At 44.6% G+C, this 19,474-nt stretch overlaps 1 protein-coding gene across 16 annotated transcripts in view; it reads left to right on the top strand.

Annotated features, from left to right (window-relative positions):
- FAM49B (family with sequence similarity 49 member B) overlaps positions 1-19,474 on the top strand; it is a 177,904-nt gene that overhangs the window by 61,178 nt on the left and 97,252 nt on the right. Inside the window, exon 1 of one of the 16 annotated variants that reach the window (XM_003256207.3) lies at positions 15,593-15,861. The exons of 12 other annotated variants lie outside the window; for them this stretch is intronic. The gene's annotated coding sequence lies outside the window, so the exon portion shown is untranslated. Of the gene's footprint in view, positions 1-15,592; positions 15,862-19,474 lie in introns of those variants that run through there. 3 more of the 16 variants (XM_030795483.1, XM_030795474.1, XM_012508394.2) reach the window with 3 other exon arrangements.

Below are 19,474 nucleotides of genomic sequence, written 5' to 3'. Positions count from 1 at the left end.
ATCAAAACCACTTTGTATGTGTCTCAAGGAATCAGATTTAATAAATTAATAAAATGCTACCTTGTGTTTTTGTAGCGCTTTTCTCAATGGAATACACAGTGCTATGCAAACCTCTTACTGTTGTTAGTCTTTTTGATACACCATAGAATGCTTGTAAGAGGTAAATAGGGCTGTTACCATAAGGTAAAATGAGGACATAAGTTACGTTGAAATGCTTATCTAACATCTCTATAGATTTCTGATGTCTGTAGAGATTTCTGATGGGAGCTTCCATGTGTAGGTAGGGGTTTGGTTTGGAAATGTGGGAGTGTTGTGGAAGGTGTTTCTAGCAGAGGAACAGCATAGACAAAGGTGGAACAGCAAGAAACAGTATTTACATGAACTCTGTAAGCAGGTTAGTGTTGTGACTGAGAAAGATACCATTCCTCGCTGTTATGGGTGATTGGGAAATCTCATAAAACCTGCATTTCCACTTACTTCTTCATCATGCAGCACATACTTTTTTTTTTTTTTTTTTGAGATAGAGTTTCGTTCTGTCACCCAGGCTGGAGTGCAGTGGCACGATCTTGGCTCACTGCAACCTCCGCCTCCCGGGTTCAAGCGATTCTCCTGCCTCAGCCTCCCGAGTAGCTGGGACTACAAGTGTACACCACCACGCCCAGCTAATTTTGTGTTTTTAGTAGGGATGGGGCTTCACCATGTTGGCCAGGCTAGTCTCAAACTCCTAAACTCAAGTGATCCGCCCACCTCAGCCTCTCAAAATTCTGGGATTCTAGGCGTGAACCATGGCGCCCAGCCGCAGCACATACATCTTCTAACATTTTGCAATGGTGGAAGAGATTTGTGTGTTGTGTGTAGTAAGGGCCGAATAAGGACAGCAATTAATTGACCTACTTTTACCCTGAAAGATCACACCAGATACCATACCAAATGGTGCACACTGCTTATTAGTATAGATATTTCACAGGACTTTACTGATGCCTCAGTGATGTAGACTAACCTTTGGAAATAAAGACAGTATAGACATAAATCCCTCTAATCTTCGCCCTGGGCCCAGAGTTCATGACTGGGGGATTGTGCCCCTAGACAAGTTCCTTAACCACTTGGGCCCTGCATTTTCATAAGCAAAAATGTTGGATTGAAGGTGAATCCCAAAGTTTCTCCCACTTCTAAAATCAGTTGATTTCATCCAGAAACTCTGATGCAGGCACTTATAAGTACAAGCGGCCTATTAAATTAAAAAGCTAGGCCAGGCGCAGTGGCTCAAGCATGTAATCCCAGCACTTTGGGAGACTGAAGTGGGTGGATCACCTGAGATCAGGAGTTCGAGACCAGCCTGGCCAACATGGTGAAACCCCATCTCTACTAAAAGTACAAAAATCAGCCAGACATTGTGGCGGGCACCTGTAATCCCAGCTATTCGGGAGGGTGAGGCAGGAGAATCGCTTGAACCTGGGAGGCGGAGGTTGCAGTGAGCTAAGATCATACCACTGCACTCTGGCCTGGGGGACAGAGCAAGAGTCTGTGTCAAAAAAAAAAAAAAAAAAAAAAAAATTAAAAAGCTAAGTAAATACTGAAATGGACTATAGACATTTTCTCCAAGTGTGTGGGTTGAGATAAGACCAGAGCTTGGGCAAGGTAACATTCTCCCCTTTGCCCTCTTCTGTGCATTACAACTTGGGGAGAGGGATGCATTCTCATTAAACCTGTGTTCTAACACGAAATCGGCACCAGGATTTTAGAACGGAAGCTTGCTAAACCAGTTACACTTCTTAACTGGACCATTTTTTTTTTAAGGCTTATGCAATATCTTTCCTTCTGTAGCCTCAAAAAGTGACTGTGAGAACCTAAGCTCTTTCAGACTTTTAGTTTATGTTTGACTTTTTCCTGTCATTCTGTCTAAATCTCTGTATTTCAAATACTAGGTTACACAGTAGTGACCTGATCATTTAGGCCAATTTTGGGCGAGGGTTAAATCTTACCTCCTTGTCTTGCTTATCTGATTCCCTGGTTCCAGCTCTGTGGCCATGTTGGGGATTCACAGTAGCATTAAAACCTAGGCCTGTGCTGATTCAGGCTGGACCAATGCCATCTCCTTGACCAGCTGCAGCTGTTTGTTGAGTGCATGCCTTGTGCCAGGCTCCATGCTCTCACTGGGGATATAGTGGTGACAAAACAGTGTGGCCGCTACTGTCCTGGAGCTCACAGTGTTCAAGGAACCACACAATAACCATACAATTACAGTGATGGTGTGTGCTGTAAACAAAAAGCACAGAGGTTAAGAGCACCTGCACAGGGGAACTGACCTGGTTTGCTCAAAATGGCAAATGCATGGCCGTGATGAGGAACCCAGGCAAGCAGCTGGGGGCTGGGGGCATTAAGAGCAGCAAGTGATCTCAAGTACAAGTTGGGACCAGGTGAAGGGGTCAAGAGTCCACTCACGAACAGCACTAGGGTCCCTGTTATTGGATAAAGTGCAGGACAAGTCCTTCCCTGGACATCTCCCTGCCCCCTCTCCCCTGACCTTCCCAAGCTAGAAGGAACACTTCTAGCCCTTTAATTTTACAGGATATATCATCCGTGTCATTTATTTGGCAGTTGTGTGTTGCTTTGTATTGGAGTAAGTAGTGTGCCTTTCATCCCCTGGAAGACAAGTCTGTTTCCTACACTCTGTTCCCCCAAGTAGGTGGCCCTAGATGAAATGCTTGATGGATCAGTTGGCTAGTGAAAATGCCTGTGGCATTCAGTTAGTCTTAGAACGTGGGCCTCCTTCTTCTTGCCTCCAAAGCAGCAGATCAACAGAAGGTTCGGAATGAAGAACAGTAACACATAACAGTTGCAAGTGTTCCTTTGTGCTGAAATTTACCAAAGCTTCTGTGGATTGAGGCAGTTAATGGGGGAAATTCTATCAACCTAGGAGTAGTTTAATAGATATTAGCTTGGAATTAAAAGTTCAAGGTAAATTGTCTTTCCTTTATCTATTTACTTTTCTTTCTGCCTGTGTGATTCTGTTTCCATTAATAGAGTAACCACCAGCCATGAGCCTTCTGTTTGCTTTGGCCCCTTCTATCTTTCCTCATTTTCTCCATCAGGTTCTCTCCCTTGGCCACTTCTGCTTCCTTTCTCTTCCATATTTCTCCTGTTCACACTCTTTCTTCCTTTTTAAAATGCCATCTTTTTGGACAAACAAAATGGTTCAAAACGTTAAAGGAAAATGAAAAAGAATATTATTTCATTCCCACGTTCATCTTATTATCATTGAGTTTTACCTTCTCTGATCCTCTCTACTATTTCTCCATAGGGGTACATATTTTATATTAATTGTATATACAATTTTGCATTCTATTATATATAACTTTATTACATATTTGTTATATACATACATATACATGTAATATACATAATTATAAATGTAATTTTTGGCCAGGTGCGGTGGCTCACGCCTGTAATCCCAGCACTTTGGGAGGCTGAGGTGGGCAGATCACCTGAGGTCGGGAGTTCGAGACCAGCCTGACCAACATGGAGAAACCCCGTCTCTACTAAAAATACAAAATTAGCTGGGTGTGGTGGCACATGCCTGTAATCCCAGCTACTAGGGAGGCTGAGGCAGGAGAATCGCTTGAACCTGGGAGGCGGAGGTTGCGGTGAGCCGAGATCGCGCCATTGCCCTCCAACCTGGGCAGCAAGAGCGAAGCTCTGTCTCAAAAAAAAAAAAAAAAAAAAAAAAGTAATTTTTGCACTTTATGACATATGTAGTTTTGTACTTTGTTCTTTTAAATTAATATTCACATTTTTAAATTCAACGAATGCTAACTGAGCTCCTACTATATGCCAGACATTGTTCTAGGGGCTGGGGACACATTTGTGGACAGACCAGCCATAAACTCCTACTGTCATGGGCTTAGGTCTAGTTCATGGAGAAAGATAATAAACATAATACAAATGATGTTAGGAGGTGACAAATGCTATGGAAACAAAGAGTAGGGTGAAAGAAGATTGGGAATATTAATTTATAAAAGTTTCTTGTGTTTCTACCATTTTCTTTTTTTTTTTGAGACAGAGTCTCGCTCTGTCACCCAGGCTGGAGTGCAGTGGCACAATCTTGGCTCACTGCAACCTCCTCCTCCCGTGTTCAAGCAATTCTCCTGTCTCAGCCTGCTAAGTAGCTGGGATTACAGGCACGTGCCACCACGGCCAGATAATTTTTTGTATTTTTAGTAGAGACAGGGTTTCACCATGCTGGCTAGGCTGGTCTCGAACTCCTGACCTCATGATCTGCCCACCTCGGCCTCCCAAAGTGTTAGGATTACAGGCATGAGCCACCGCGCCTGGCCGTTTCTACCATTTTCTTATGTCCTCAGTGGTATGTTGTCCTTGATGTTGATGGATTTTAATTTATTGAGAACCTTAGGACTATTTAACTTTATTATTATTTTTTTGCTTTGTTTTGTTTTTGAGATGGAGTCTCACTCTGTCGCCCAGGCTGGAGTGCAATGGCACAATCTCGGCTCCCTGCAACTTCTGCCTCCCAGGCTCAAGCAATTCTCCTGCCCCAGCCTCCTGAGTAACTGGGACTATAGGCGCCCGCCACCACACCTGGCTAATTTTTGTATTTTTAGTAGAGATGGGGTATCGCCATGTTGGCCAGGCTGGTCTCAAGCTCCTGACCTCGAGTGATCTGCCTGCCTTGGCCTCCCAAAGTGCTGGGATTATAGGCGTGAGCCACCCTGTCTGGCCAGGACTATGCAACTTTAAATCATGAGAGGATGTGGGAGTCATTGAGAGCAAACCCTTCATTTCTGAGATGAGGAAACGGGTCCAGAGAAAAGAAATGACGTGCTCAAAATCATGCTGCCCCCGAGTAGCAAAGCAGGGCCTTGGATTATAATTAAAGTGATCTTCATTAATTCTAAAGATGGTTCTTTCAGAATCCTACTATGCCCTTTCCCTATAGTGGGAAATTTAATTTGTGTCTGGCTTTTATTATAAATAATGCTGCAGTGGGCAGCTTTATACAAATAGCATCTTAATGAAAGCAAGTCTGTTAATAAAAACAATAATAAATAATAGAAAATGTTAATATTTACTGAGCTCTTAAATTTTCTGTGCCCTGTGCTAAGCACTCTACATGAAATAATTTACATCTGACAATGAATACCATTAGTTTCTTCATTTTTTTTTTTTTTCTTTGAGACGGTCTTGCTCTGTCACCCAGGCTGGAGTGCAGTGGCACGATCTCTTCTCACTGCAACCTCCGCCTCCTGGGTTCAAGTGATTCTCCTGTCTCAGCTCCCCAAGTAGCTGGGATTACAGGTGCACGTCACCACGTCTGGCTAATTTTTGTATTTTTAGTAAAGATGGGGTTTTGCCATGCTGGCCAGGCTGGTCTTGAACTCCTGGCCTCAGGTGATCTGTCTGCCGTGGCTTCCCAAAGTGCTGGGATTACAGGCCTGAGCCACCGTGCCCGGACACTTTCTTTATTTTATAGATGAGAAAATGAAGGGATTAAAACTTAAGCCTGACCAAGCCCAGGGTCTGACTGTCAGCTTCTATCATATACAACTTTGCGAGTTTGAATATTAAAAGAGCAATTGTCAACAAAAATGCCCCAAACTCTCAAATTAAAAAAAAAAAAAAGCAAATGTCAAAAGCCAAGATAATCAGGTACATACATTTATTTAAGAGTTTACCAAACATTAAGTTTTACCCAACCTTTTACTGATTATGTTTCATATGTAATTGTTGCTTTTTATAGCCAAAGACAGTTGGAATTGGCAATTTCCTAAGTTCTACCTATTATTGTAGTCAGTGCTCACAATAACACAGTGAAGTAGGTGATAATTGTGGCTGCTTTATAGATGAGTAGTGTATTATTATTATTATTATTTTTTAAGATGGAGTTTCGCTCTTCTTGCCCAGGCTGGAGTGCAATGGCGCAATCAACCTCTGCCTCCTGGGTTCAAGCGATTCTCCTGCCTCAGCCTCCTGAGTAGCTGGGATTACAGGCAAGCGCCACCACGCCTGGCTAATTTTTGTATTTTTTTTTTTTTAGTAGAGACAGGGTTCCTCTATGTGTTGGTCAGGCTGGTCTCGAACTCCCGACCTCAGGTGATCTGCCCACCTCGGCCTCCCAAAATGCTGGGATTACAGGCATGAGCCACCGTGCCCAGCCTTAGTGTAATATTTCAGGTGGAGCTTGGACACTGAGGGATTTAGTTAATGTTTACAGAAAGGAAAACAGGGTGGGGAAGCAAGGCAGGTGGAATGATTTATGCAAAGCAGGGAGCTAAGACTTGGTCTAGAATCCTGGTTCACCTCCTCCTAGGTATGTAACCTATGGCAAAGTACTTGAACTGTTTGTCCCTCCATTTTCTCATCTGAAAACAGGGAAGTAATAAAATATCTTTCATAATGTTGTAAGGATTGCATTATAAATGGGTAGAAATCACTTTCTATAATACTGGCAGAAACTAAGCAATTGATCAGAGGTATTGGTCGTAATAGTTCTTCTGTCATTATATTTCACATTAAATCCTTTTGTCTTCTAATGATGGTATTTCTGTAAAACATACAACAAATCTTTTTTTTAACAGCATTGATAAATTAATATACTTTATCAATCTTTTAAAATGTCATTGATAAATTAATGACTGTGGACACAATTAAGAATTCTCATTTTCTTTTCTTCTGAGACAGGGTCCCACCCTGTCGTCCAGGCTGGAGTGCAATAGTGCAGTCACGACCCACTGCATCCTTGACCTTGTGAGCCAAAGCAATCCTCCTGCCTCAGCCTTCCAAGTAGCTGGGACCACAGGCTCACACCACCATACTCGGCTAATTTTCCTTTGTTTTTAAATTTTTTTCTACAGACAGGGTCGTGTCATGTTGCCCAGGCTGGTCTCAAACAATTCTGGGCTCAAGCAGTCCTCCCACCTTGGCCTCCCAAAGTGCTGGGATTACAGGCGTGAGCCACCACACCTGGCTGGAATTCTCTTTTTCTATAGGCAAAGATTTAATCTAATTATGCTGGTGTGCTATGTAAGATGGGTGGAAAAGCAGAGATGAACTAACCTCTCCTTAGGTTTTGGGGTCACAGTGGGGTGAAGCTCAGAAATGAATGGCCCACCCAGCCATTTTTCTCCCTTCCGTTCCTCTGGAGCCATCTATGATTTTATGGCATCTTGTCCCTCCCTTCAAGTGGCGCCCTCCTGTGCCTGTGCCTTTTCCTGATGGAAGGAATGGGATTGTCAGAGCTAAACATGCCAAGTGAGCAGTCCTTTGTGCTGCTGAACCACACCAGGGGCTGCAAGAGCTGTTCGTGGAAGGGGTGGCACATTCTGAGCATGCCCTCTTGGATTTTTTTGCAGCCAGTGAGTCTGTAAATGGAGCCACGGACTTGGTCTGCAAACTGCTTACAGCATCAGTCAGCATGGGGGGCGGGGGGGAACAGCCTATCCCTTGGGAAAAACCTCTCCTCGAGGGTAGGGCTTGGGAAGAAGTGAAGGCGTGCAGAAAATCTTTTCCTCTTCTCCCTATTCAAATCTTGGCAAGAAAGCACACTCTTCATTTCTGTTTCCTGTATCAGCAGCACATTCCCCATTTGAACTTCAAGGCATCGTCCTTGCTTCGTCATACGTCAGCTTTTCCGGCTGCAAACAATTTTGCTTCTCTAGTTGACGAGGACTCTAATAACTCCAGGTGGTGAATGGGCGGTGGGGAATACAGTTCTGTAGAAATACAGCTCTAAAGCAATACAAACACAGAGGGAAAAAATGGGAAGCTTGGCAAGGGGGAAATGCTGGAATAAAGCATTTTACCTTTATCGACATTGAAGAAACCTCCCTTCAGCTGAACTCCAGAATCATTCAACACTTCATGGTTTAGCTGCACAGCAGAGTATTATATAGCCTTTAACAGTGATGTGGCTGACGTTCCTTTATTAAGGAAGGTTGATAAACTGTGAGGTGAAAGACAGCAGATTACAATTCAGTAAATGAACCATTTTAATAAAAATATGTGCTGCCTTTATATAGATATAGACAGGAAAAACATTTGGAAGGGTGTCCACTGGTGTGGGTGGTTGGATCATGGGTGTTTATTTTTTCTTTCATTTGCTCATATGTATTTTCAAACGTTTTTGCTGCAATCAATATGTATTACTCATATAATCAGGGTGAATAGTGCATCGGGGCACCTCATTTACTGCTTGGGTCCTCCCTTTTTTTAATCCATTCATTCAACATATTTAGGGAGGCTCTCCTAGGGGCCGGGCACCATGGCAGGAACTGCAGTGGGCACGGTGATAGCTCTGTCTCTGCCATCACAGCTGACATTGTAACAAGAGGTGGTTTTTGGTTGTTTATTTCTTTGGTTTTTTTTTAGTTAAAACATTTTTAAGCTAAAAATGTAAAATAATTAGAGGCTGGGCACAGTGGCTGACATCTGTAATCCCCACACTTTGGGAAACTGAGGCAGGAGGATCACTTGAAGTCAGGAGTTTGAGGCCAGCTTGGCCAACATGGCAAAACCCCGTCTCTACTAAAAATACAAAAAAATTAGCTGAGCATGATGGCGTGTGCCTGTAGTCCCAGCCACTCGGGAGGCTGAGGCAGGAGAATCACTTGAACCTGGGAGGTGGAGGTTGCAGTGAGCTGAGATCGCACCACTGCACTCTAGCCTGGGTGACACAGTGAGATTCTGTCTCAAAAAAAAAAAAAAAAATTAAAAGAATTAGAGTTTGTGATAAGCGCTGTGAAGGAAAAACACCAGTGACATGCTAGGGAATGAGTGAAGGTAGGTGGGGTTCACCTTTGGAAGGGTGATGAGGGTTCACCTTTGGAAGGGTGATGGGGTAACCGCTTCGAACCTGAAGGCTGACAAACAGCCAAGTGAAGAGACTCGAAAGTGTACTCGAGGTACAGAAGGGAACAGCCAATGTGACGCAGTGGGACCCTTTTTTCTTCCTGCAGGTCACCTGAAGGGTTGGGGAAATGAGACTTGGAGTTGCCCCACTTAGAAATATGTTAGATTTGCAAATGTGATGGAGGCTCATAGATAAACCTTATAACTCGGGGGAAATATGGCCCTAAGGACAGCTTTATGGCTCCTGTAAGATTGGTTAATGTTTTGCTAAATAACAGGAAGGTGTCAGTTTGATTGGTTGCCTTCTTACTTGGGTTCTTTTTGAATAGCGGCTCTGATGTCATCTTTCAACGCTGGATGAGCTTCTAGCCCTTCCCAGGGGATTCTCAGGCCTCTGTCCCATGTCCTCTTCCCCTTTCTTCGTTAAATATCCACGGAGTCCTCATCCCTAAGGCAACACTGGAGTCCCTGACTATGGTGGAAATGTTTGGAGCTGTCTCTTTTCTAAAGGATTCAGTGTTCATTCATCCTGTGAAAAGGAAGAGAGAAACAGTTGGTAGAACTCCCTGAATGTTCAATTGAGGAGTGAGACTGGGTACAGAGGCAGCAAAAACTATACTCTAGGTGCTGAAGCGTATTGAAAGATGTCTTTGAGTGAAGGCTGGCAGCAAAATATAGAGTCTTCTCTAAGGACAACTGGGCAATAACAAATCAGGAACCAAAAAATTTTCAGATCCTTTGACCCAGTAATTACAATCCAGGGAGCTTATGCTGAGGTCAGAGTTTTTTAAAGGGAAAAACAAAGACAACAAAATGTCTCTAACAAAAGTTAACAGTCAATAATGACATAGTGCTTTGGAGCTTTGAAAGTATTTTCTTATACAGTCTTCATGAGAGCTTCCCAACATTTCTGAGAAGTAGATAGTCTTATCCCCATTTCACAGATAGGAAGCAAAGATCAAGTGAGTGGGTCTAGTTCACTCTGGCAGATTCAGGACCTGAGCTCCAGCTCATGGATGGCTGCCCAGTGGGTTTGGTCAGAAACTCAAGGTACAGCTGGGTGCAGTGGCTCACGCCTGTATTCCCAGCACCTTGGGAGTCCAAGGTGGGTGGATCACCTGAGGTCAGGAGTTTAACACCAGCCTGGCCAACATGGTGAAACCCCGTCTCTATTAAAAATGCAAAAATTAGCCGGGTGTGGTGGCTCATGCCTGTAATCCCAGCTACTTACTCAGGAGGCTGAGGCAGGAGAATCACTTGAACCCGGGAGGCGGAGGCTGCAGTGAGTGGAGATTGTGTCACAGCCCTCCAGCCTGGGGCGACAGAGCAAGACTCTGTCTCAAAAAGATAAATAAATAAAAACAGAAAAAAAGAAACTCAAGGTACAGGGATGGGGGTCAAAAAAGCATAAGACTGAAAACAGTTACTGAGCTTAGTCTGTGCCTCGTTCAGTCCCCAGCATTTTACAAGTTTTCTCTGAGTTAACACAACAAACTTGTGGGGGAAACTGAGGCTTTCAGATATTGAGTAACTTGTGTAAGTTGTAGAGCAGGTTTCAAAGCCTGACCAGAGCATAGAGGTGGTTTCAGCTCTGCTGTGTTGCTCTCTGCATTCACAGGAATGCTTTGTAGAAGGAGTGAATACATGAACACATGAATGAACAAATGGATTAGGGAGGTTAGGACATGAGAACTAGCTTCTGTGGAAACTTGGACCTCAGGCTCCCTGTGGATGACAGGTTCCTTTCCATAGTTCTGCATTTTCTACCTGCAATACAGTAATGCGGTTGCCCAGGCCCCTCCCAGGAGAGTTGCAGCTTCCCCGGAGGCCAGAGTTCTCCAACACCTTTTGCCTAAAGGCTCTTTTTCCCTAAAGGCTCAACTCATCCCTTGCAAAATACCCAAAGCCAAATGATTATAGCGGGTACACCAGCCATGTAGGATGTGGACCTTTAGCAACTAAAGGAAACTGAGGTATTTCAGTATGATGAAATACTCTGTAGTCATTAAAATGATAGGTGTGTGTAGAAATATGAAAGTATTGGGAAAGAGTTGCACATATCTGAAGAAATCAATGAAAGCAATGTGCATTTATTTATTTATTTTTGTTTTTTATTTTTTTGAGACAGAGTCTCACTGCATTGCCCAGGCTGGAGTGCAATGGTGGGATATTGGCTCACTGCGACCTCTGCCTCCTAGGCTCAAGAGATTCTCCTGCCTTAGCCTTCAGAATAGCTGGGAATACAAGCGTGTGCCATCATGCCTGGCTAATTTTTGTATTTTTAGTAGAGACGGGGTTTCACCATGTTGGCCAGGCTGGTCTCGAACTCCTGGACTCAAGTGATCTGCCCGCGTTGGCCTCTCAAACTGCTGGGATTACAGACGTGAGCCACCGTGCCCGGCAAAGCAATGTGCATTTAAATGGGTAAAGATTGGAATATAAGAGGAATGAAAACTGTGTAAAAGTATTGATATCACATGGTGTCACCATCCAGTTTGTCTGCTAAGCCAGGAGCCTCTGGGTCATCCCGACAACCCCAGTCTCCTCTTCCCCCAGATTGAACTTGCAGATTCTGCATCAGTTAGCATCTTAATTCCGGTGCCTGTTCTTCATCTTCGCTACCAGTTTCCTTGAGCAGGCTCTCCTTATCCCTCCCTTGGACCCCACAGCAGCCTCTTAACTGGTTTGCTGGCCCTCTGTTCTCTCTACCACTGTAGTCCATATTGTACCCTGTGGTCAGAGTGATCCTGATATAAAACATATCTGATTATGTGTCTCCCTTGGTTAGAAGCGTCTCTTTACTTATTGTTGCCTTCAGAAGGCAAGTTCAAATTTCTTAGTATGGTGTATGATGTCCTTTACAATCTCAGTGTGTCACAGCACCCCCACAATCCCCCCAACCTTTGGTCCCCTGTGTTTTCTCCTTGGCCCTTTCCCCTTCCTGCTTCAAGACCAAGCTAAGAGGTCCCATTCTTTTTTTTTTTTTTTTTTTTAAGATGGAGTCTCACTCTGTTGCCCAGGCTGGAGTGCCGTGGTGCAATCTTGGCTCATTGCAATCTCTGCCTCTTGGAGTCAAGCGATTCTCCCGCCTCAGCCTCCCGAGTAGCTGGGATTATAGAGGCGTGTGCCACCATGTTCGGTTAATTTCTTCTTCTTTTTTTTTTTTTTTTAGTAGAGATGGGGTTTCACCATGTTAGTCAGGCTGTCTTGAACTCCTGACCCCAAGTGATCTGCCTGCCTCAGCCTCCCAAAATACTGGGATTATAGGTGTGAGCCACTGCACCTGGCCAAAGGTCCCATTCTTTGTGAAGCCTTCACAGTTGTCCCAGGGAAAGCTGGTTCCTCCACCCTTCTGAATTACAATGAATCATGCTTTAAGTGCAAGATGACAGCCTGTCCTTTCACTAAACTCTCAGCCCCTCTGGAGCAGGGACTTGGTGTCTTACTCTCCTTCTTCCCAGACCCTCAGCCTGACACCTAGGATACAGGGGGGGGGGGGGGGGGGGCGGGGAGAGCAAAAATGTGTGTTGATTGAATGAATCAATGATTGAGTGAAACCATTTATTCTCTATAGTGTTTTAAAACTGATTTAATAATAAATAAAAATTTCCAAGAAAACAGCACTGAAGGAAAGCCACAGGACCTTGTGAAATTTAAAAAAGTAGACAGAGACAATGCAGTGTCCATAGAAGCTGTGGAGTTGACAGATTGGGTTTGAATCCTGGATCTGTCACATATGGAGTTTCGGTTGCCTCATTTGTAAAATGGGCCTGATAATAGTACCATATAGGATGGTTGTGAAAAAGCAAAAGAAGAAAACAAGTCAAGAGCTTAGAGCTTAGTACAGTGCCTGGCACATTGTAAGGACTCACAAAATACAGCTAGCCACAATGCTTAAATCATCAAGAGACTAGTGCTCTTATGTAAGCCCTTTTTTTTTTTTTTTGCATCCTTTTGTTCAGTTTTTCAACATAAATCTTTGAAAGCTTTGACCTCAGCAAAAATGTGATCACATTCATGCAGAATGATGAAGAAAGGATTATAGAAGAATAAATTCAGCACTTCTCATAGGAGTCTTGTTTTCTGAGCCAGCTCCCTCTTTCAGGGAATTCCCACGTGGGGTAATGGAAGAACTTACTTGTGAGTTCTTGTACATGGCAGGAATGGGCCCAGGGCAGCTAAGGAGAAAGGTGCATCTGAGAGGGGTATTCCATGTTCCTCACAGGACTCATTGTATTTTGTTATTATTATTATTTGTTGAGACGCGTTTCGCTCGTCATCCAGGCTGGAGTGCAAAGGCAAGATCTCGGCTAACTGCAACCTTCACCTCCTGGGTTCAGGAGATTCTCCTGCCTCAGCCTCCTGAGTAGTTGGGATTACAGGCGCCTGCCACCACGCCCAGCTAATTTTTGTATTTTTAGTAGAGACGGGGTTTTACCATGTTGGCCTGGCTGGTCTCGAACTCCTGACCTCGTGATCCACCTGCTTCGGCCTCCCAAAGTGCTGGGATTACAGGTGTGAGCCACTGCACCTGGTCCAGTATTTTATTATTATCACTTCTCAGTGGACTGCTTCTTTGCTAGACTGTAAGCTCCCTAGGCCAGCGTCATGTCTATAGTGCTTTCCATAGAGAAAATTAGGACCAGTGGATGAAAATTGTTGTGCATCAGATTTTTGCTTACTGTAAAAGAGGTTCCTCACAATCAAAGGCTGATGATTGCAGTAATGAGCTCCCTGTAGTTGGAGATACTGGAGCTGAACTAGATATTCATGTCTTGAAGATACTATGAAAGATTTCTGCTTTTGGTGGGAGATAGGGTTAGAGGTGTGTGGTTACTCAGAGCTCACATCTAAGGGACTGTGCTCATGTATGAACTCTTCCTCTGGTTCACATTGAGGACAGTGGTCTATCTGGACCCAGGTTATCTGAGGTTGGATGTCAGTATGTCAGACAAGTGGACCAAGCTTCTTGGATTATGAGGACTTTTCTATCAGCATCAACATTTGCAAAACATCATCTCCAGCCAGGTGCGGTGGCTCACGCCTGTAATCCTAGCACTTTGGGAGGCTCAGGCAGGTGGATTGCCTGAGCTCAGGAGTTCAAGAGCAGCCTGGGCAACATGGTGAAACCCCGCCTCTACTGAAATACAAAAAATTAGCCGGGCATGGCGGTGTGCGCCTGTAATCCCAGCTACTTGGGAGGCTGAGACAGGAGAATCACTTGAACCTGGGAGGTGGAGGTTGCAGTGAGCCGATACTGCGCCACTGTGCTCCAGCCTGGGTGACACTGAGACTCCGTCACGAAAAAAAAAAAAAAAAAAAAAAAAAATCATCCCCTTCGGTTTCATTGAAATTGACCAGAACTATAATAGCTACAATATAGAACCCCTGAATCCTCCTGAAGTATGATAATTAAGGTAAAAGTCTGAGGCCTAGGAATGTTGCCCTTAGTGTGTGCCTTGAAAAAGCCACTTAATCTCTCCATGACTCAACACGTTTCTAAGTAATATGCCCACCATGTTACATACCATTTGGTTTCTACAAAACTCAAGAGGAAGACAAAAAGGCTAAGGTAAGGGCTGCCCTTCTGTGTTTTGTGGCAAGGAGTGATTTCTTGGCCCCATACAGTAAGGCGCAGATAATTACTGGAACCTTAGCTCTTTGACTAGAGCTTCGTTCATAATCAGGATTTCATGGATAGGCTCCCTGGTTGCATGAAACTCCTGAAATTTTATGCAAACGTGTGTGCATGTCTGTATTTTCCTGGGGGGAAAAGTCCATACTTTTAAGGGTTTTTCAGTTGGGCCTGTGACCCCAAAATGTTCATAATCATTTACCTCCATCTTAGTGATCTGCTCAGCTGTCAAACTGAAAACAACCCTGGGAGAGACAACATTGTCATCTTTTCCCCTTTAATGTTAATGAAAAAAAAATCAGCTTTATAACAGGATTAGGAGAAGGTAGCTAGATGGGATGTTCTGTTTTTGTCTGTAAAGGGGAAGGGATCATTTATGTTCAAAGAGTGAAAGGGGAATTAGGGAAGTAATTAAGAGGCTGCGCCCTCTGTCACATCCAAGTTTCTGCCCACTAGATATTTTTGCCCAGAGTCGACCCCACAACAGGGGTCTGATTTATCTGAGAGTGTTGTAAGTGGAGTCTAATTGTTGTTCTCAGAATGATCATTTTTCACCTCCCAAGGGCGTCTCCGCGATACCATCGCAGGCGGTAACGGTACAGTCTCCTGGCGTTGGGCGCCTGCCAGGAACACGTGCCGCGCCAGGAATCGCGGGCGAGGCTCAGTACCTGACCCGCGGGGGAGAGGCGCGCCCGCAGCCTAGCGGTTCCAGGCGTGGGGGGAATATGGCAACTTCGCAGGGCTCGGCATTGAGTCCCGAGGTCCAGTTCCTGCCATTTTCAAGCCCGCTGACAAGAGGCAGGTCACCGCCACCTCTGAACCTCCGTTTCCCATCTGTACATCTGGAAGGCTGGAAGACCCCAACCCACTCCGAAGCTATCTCGGCGCGAAGGTACTGCCCCTTTAAGGAGGCTGGGGGTGCAAGGGGGTGGCCACGCCTCCTTCCTCAGCACGCCGCGCCCGCCGACCACCTGTCTCCGGCTTCGCCCCGCCCCTTCGGGAGGGGCGGGGATGAGGGGCGGAGAAGATAGGCTAAGGATTTACCTTGCGGGGCGGGCGTGCAGCGCATGCGCACGGCCGGACAGGTCCGCGGCGCCCTCACTTCCTGGCATTCCCTCCTCCCACTCCTCGTCGTTACCCTGTACATCCGGGTCACTTGCCCTCCCCGCTCGGAGCTGCCGCCGCTGCCGCCTGGCTTGTCGCGGCTCCGCCACAGGGGCAGGTGTTGAGGGGCTCCCGGTCCGGCTGCCGCCGCTCCCCCGCTCCGGACCCGGGGCTCCCCCTAGCGCCGCTGAGGAGCCGCCTCTGCGGCTCGAGGAGGGCGCAGGAGCGGGACTGAGAGTGCCTGGAGGCTCGAGCGGAGGGTGAGTGATTGGTTTTTGCCATTTTCTCCTCTTCCTTCACACTCCTAGCTTTCCTGCTCCGCGACCCCATTTTGGCGAAGAGGCGGGTGCGGCGGGGCCCGCGCTGGCGCGGGGCTTCCTCCTTCCCAGGCGCGCTGGGCCCGCCCCCGGCCCCGCGGCGCCCCGGGGCCGCTTCCTCTCCGGCCCCGCGGCCCCGGCCTGTCCCCGGCGCTCATTCATTCGGGTTTTCCTTTCTTCCGCCCCCTTCCTTCCACTGGCACCTCCACGCGCGCTCTCGCCGCCCCCTCCCACCCCAGATCCTGCGCCCGCCAGTGACTCCTGGCTCCCCGGCTCGTCCCTTCCCGCGTCGGCGTTGTCCCCCACCCCCCAATCCTGGCTCCCACCACTCCTTCCTCTTCGCGGCCGCTTTTCCTCCTTCTCATCTCCTGTTCCCGTCCCCAGCTCCACACCTCCTTCTCCCCCGGGCTTCGCCACGCCTCGCCTCGACACCCAGCCCTCCTGGTCCCTGGTGTTGAAGTTGGTGTCTTTATCGCTTCGCATCACTTCGCCTTCCACCTGCGCGGCCAGACCTTCCAACTTAGATACTGCGTTGTCCTTTTAGTTAATGCTCAGCGTTTAAAGTCCAGATTCTCAGTCTTAGGGTGTGGTCTTAGTGTATTTCCAAACACACAATTTCTACTATAATTACCCAAATCTATAACTGTCAAACTCTACAATTGCTCTCTCTCTCTGTGTGTGTGTGTGTGTGTGTGTGTGTGTGTGTGTGTGTGTGTTTTAACCTCATGGCTATTCTGGGTCATACTGAGTACCTTTTTTCTTTTTTTCATGGAAGACTTCTATGATGGATTAATTTCCTCTGAGTGTAAAATTTGGCAGAAAATTATTATTCTTTCTACTCCTCTGGATTCCTCCTCACTTGGTCCCTTGACTGATGTGCAACATTACCCGTTAATACATTGCTGTAGAAATGTTTGTTGGTGAGACTTTCTTGTCTCATCTGTCAGCAACATTGTTTGAGTACCTACCCCCTATGTGCGGAATACTGATGAAATGCCTGAATCCTTGGAGTACCACAAAGTGCCATTCTGGATAAGACAAAGGTTTTTGGAATTTGCTTACACGTTTTTTCCTACTTCTGTGTAAGTGTATTGAGTTTGCCACCTTTTTACTGCTTAATCTCTATGTGAAAAATGTGTGTCAATCGATTTTGTGTGTTTTAAGTCTTACGGTGTGGGAGATCGGCATTCCAGAGGAGTGTTTTATATAGCTAAAAGAATTTCAGTCACTCGGGTGTTTGGTGACTTACTATCGCAAATCATTTTAGACTAATATACCTCAAGAAAAACAGATTCTTTTAATTCTTTAATTGTATTTAGTAATAGAAACAGAAGCTTTGTGTCTAGAACTGCTTGATAACTGGGGCTTATTTGGTAGCCTGTTTGTAAAGTGTTGCAGTTAACTGAAACTCCCTAATCAGCATTCATAAAATGAAATGACAGCACTTTTTTTTTTTATGTGACTTTCATATCCATAATAACGAACTCGAAGAGAGGCTCTTAGTCCTAAAGTACACCTACCTGCATATCATTATGATGATGCTATTGCTGTCAGTATTTATGGCAACATTTTCTAACAGCTTCGTTTTTGGGGAGCTTGGTGTTAAAAAGGTACTTGGCTGTTTGTCCCTGCTTAGGTTTTGGATAACCACTTCAGCAGTAAGATTCTTAACTCATGAGAGAGAGAGAGAGAGAGAGAGAGAGAGAATGTGTATTTGCAGAACAGTTTTGCTAGATAGTAATCTTTAAGAATTCTTTAAAACTTTAATAGTGATGTAGCTGTTCGTGAGGAAACTCCTGCTTTGTAAAATGTTCTAGGATATATAGTATGAATTCTAGATTATATCATTGGATGGAGGCTAGATTTTTGTCTCCCAAGAAAGTGGTTGGTTGATCAGAGGGAGGCGTGGTTAGTAAGTTAATTCTAGTTGCCCCAGAAAAAGTATAATTTCAGATGTTGAGTAAAACTAAGTCAATGCAGTTTATTTTTGATAGATTTTTGATTGACATTTAAATTAATCAAACTTAAAATTCATTTCTCTGAACTCTCCAGGAATAAACGGGTTTTAAAAATTTACAGGTTAAATTAGTGTCGCTCTTGAGATTATTTGACTCATATTTGAAATGGTCATTTACCTTTACATAGTAAATAACAATTGATGGAGAAGTATACAGGGGTGCTTATTTTACTCCTAGTCTCCATGGGGGGAGATATTGGATTGTCACTTATTTGAGGTTACTTGACTCTTACTAAGTATTAATGCATTCAACTGTGAGAACTTACAATTTTCTCTTACATTGTTTAAGGAAAGCAAGACTATAATAGTTGGAAATAGCTTAGTGGCATACCTTCTATTTTTGGTCTCTTCTTTTCTGTAACTATACCAGAGTTTAGCACAGTGCCTGCCTGGTGCATGGTGGATACTCAATAATTATGTTTTGAACAATTGAGTTAATGGCAAGGTCAAAGAATCTTAGACTGTAAAGCATTTTGTAATTATGTGGCAAAAAATTTTGAAAAAGATGTTGATTGCTCTGAGCTGTAGTTTTTTCAGGTATCTTGTATATTTTTAAGACTGCTGGCCGGGCGCAGTGGCCCACGCCTGTAATCCCAACACTTTGGGAGGCCGAGACGGGTGGATCACGAGGTCAGGAGATCGAGACCATCCTGGCTAACACGCTGAAACCCTGTCTCTACCAAAAATACAAAAAAAATTAGCCGGGCGTGGTGGCGGGCGCCTGTAGTCCCAGCTACTCGGGAGGCCAAGGCAGGAGAATGGCGTGAACCCGGGAGGCGGAGCTTGCGGTGAACCGAGATCTCGCCACTGCACTCCAGCCTGAGCGACAGAGCAAGACTCTGTCTCAAAAAAAAAAAAAAAAAAAAAAAAAGACTGCTATATTGGGTTATTTAATTTGCTTTGAGATCTTTGGGTGAGGAAGTATAGACATGATTTTGTATTATACTTTAGTTCATAGAATGGATTTGTTTGCTTAGAATGGGCACTTGATATATGTATCTTGTCAGCATTCATGAACAACAGTGAATTCAAATAATTTCTTGTGCATTTAGAGTTTCTAAAATTATACATAAATGTTCTTGGATGTGTGAACTCATTCTATATTATGATCAGTTCACTAAACCCTGGCTCTTAATTATGCTGTAGTATTGAACACCTACTGTATGCCAGATTCCTTATAACCATTAGGTTAGTTTTAGAACAACTCTGTAATGTGTAGGTTAACTTCTGTTTAATTCCCAATTAACATTAGGAAAGTAAGGCTCAGAGAGCTTAGGTTAGAGGTATGTCATTAGTCATAATTAAATATTTCCAATTAGGTATACTTGTTCAAGTATACTCCCAAGTGGGAAATGTGGAAGACTGGCATTTGAACCCATCATGTTTGCTTAAATTCTATTTCAACGTACTAATTTGAGGTCTTATATTTTATATTAAGTATTTGTAAAACATACTTAAAACAGCAAATCTCAAAACTTTTTCAGCTGCCAAGGAGAATGGATAATGTTCACTTGTTCTGTACTCTCCTGTAAGCATATA

This window comes from Nomascus leucogenys, chromosome 16 (genome assembly GCF_006542625.1).
Source record: "Nomascus leucogenys isolate Asia chromosome 16, Asia_NLE_v1, whole genome shotgun sequence".
In the NCBI taxonomy this organism is placed as follows: domain Eukaryota; kingdom Metazoa; phylum Chordata; class Mammalia; order Primates; family Hylobatidae; genus Nomascus; species Nomascus leucogenys.
Note: the sequence above shows the minus strand (reverse complement) of the source record. Positions and strands in the feature narration are given on the sequence as shown.